The sequence below is a fragment of the Sorex fumeus genome, unplaced genomic scaffold (genome assembly GCF_029834395.1).
Source record: "Sorex fumeus unplaced genomic scaffold, SorFum_2.1 ptg000111l, whole genome shotgun sequence".
NCBI lineage: Eukaryota > Metazoa > Chordata > Mammalia > Eulipotyphla > Soricidae > Sorex > Sorex fumeus.
In genome coordinates, this window is record NW_026606168.1 from 982,242 (window position 1) to 983,708 (window position 1,467).

Sequence of the window (1,467 nt, forward strand, 5' to 3'; positions counted from 1 at the left end):
CTAAGTTATGGAGTAATCAACCTGGTGCTGAAATGAGATCAATTCTTTTTTTTTTTTTCCCCTTTATTTTATTTTATTTTTTTTAAAGTTGTAGATTTACAATTTTTTGTGCTTTGGTTTCAATTATACAATGATCAGATACCCATCCCTCCACCAGTGCCCATTTTCCACCACCATGGATAATATCCCTCCCACCCCCATCCCCCCATCCCCCCTGTCTTGTGGCAGGGCAATCCTCTGTGTTCTCTCTCTCCTTTTGGGTGTTGTGGTCTGCAAAAGAGGCATTGAGTGGCAAACATGTTCAGTCCATAGTCTACTTTCGACATGCATCTCCCCTCCTGGGAGGATCCTCCAAACATCCTTTATTTGGTGCTCCCTTCTCTATCTGAACAGCCCTTTCCTCTAGGATACCCGGCTGGCCTCTAAGTTATGGAGTAATCCTCCTGGTGCTGATCTCAGCTATTCTTGGGTATTAATCTCATACTTTGTTACTTTATATCCCCCAGATGAATGCAATCTTTCTATGTCTATCCCTCTCTTTCTGACTCATTTCGCTTAGCATGATACTTTCCATATTGTACCACTTGTATGTAAATTTCATGACTTCATCTTTTCTAAGAGCTACATAGTACTCCATTGTGTAGATGTACCAAACTTTCTTTAACCAGTCATCTGTTCTTGGGCATTCAGGTTTCTTCCAGTTTCTGGCTATTGTAAAGAGTGCTGCAATGAAAAAATATGGAACGCTTCACGAATTTGCGTGTCATCCTTGCGCAGGGGCCATGCTAATCTTCTCTGTATCGTTCCAATTTTAGTATATGTGCTGCCGAAGCGAGCACAGAAATTTCTTTTTTTTTTTATTTTTAGGGTCACACCCAGCGATGCTCAGGGTTTACGCAGGCTTTGCATTCAAGAATCACTCCTGGCAGTACTGGGAGACCATATGGGACTTCGGGAATTGAACCCAGGTTGGCCGCATGGAAGGCAAACACCCTGCCTGCTGTACCACCGTTCCGGCCCCAGAAATGTCTTCATTACTTAATTTATTGTACGTTTTTTGGCCACAGCAACAGTCAGTGCTCAAGGGTTACTCTTGGTTCTGAGTTCATGCATCATTTTTAGCAGTGCTGGAGTGTGTGAGCCTATGTCCTGTTGCATATTAACCCCGGCTTAGCTGCTTGAAAGAAAAGCACCCTATCAACTTATTAGCATTGCTAACCCTATGTGATTATATTTCCTCAGAAAAAAGAATTTCTGCCTCACCTGTCCAGATTCCAAGCATCTCCACTGTCCATCTCTCCAAGACCAGGGGTGTGCCCTGCTGTTGAAGTGAGTACTTGCAGAAAGGGGTTTTCCAGGGACCATCTGCAATAGGTTCTAAATGTCTCACTCTTAGGGGCTGGGACAGTAGTACAGCCAGGAGGGCGTTTGTCTTTCTTGCGGTTACCAGAGTTATCCCTGCCACAA

The 1,467-nt window shown here is 43.8% G+C and overlaps 1 non-coding gene across 1 annotated transcript; it reads right to left on the reverse strand.

Moving 5' to 3' along the window:
- Positions 1–732: 732 nt before the first annotated feature.
- Positions 733–839, reverse strand: LOC130043122 (U6 spliceosomal RNA). The gene has a single exon (XR_008795317.1). It is a non-coding gene; the product is annotated as a U6 spliceosomal RNA (small nuclear RNA).
- Positions 840–1,467: the final 628 nt, after the last annotated feature.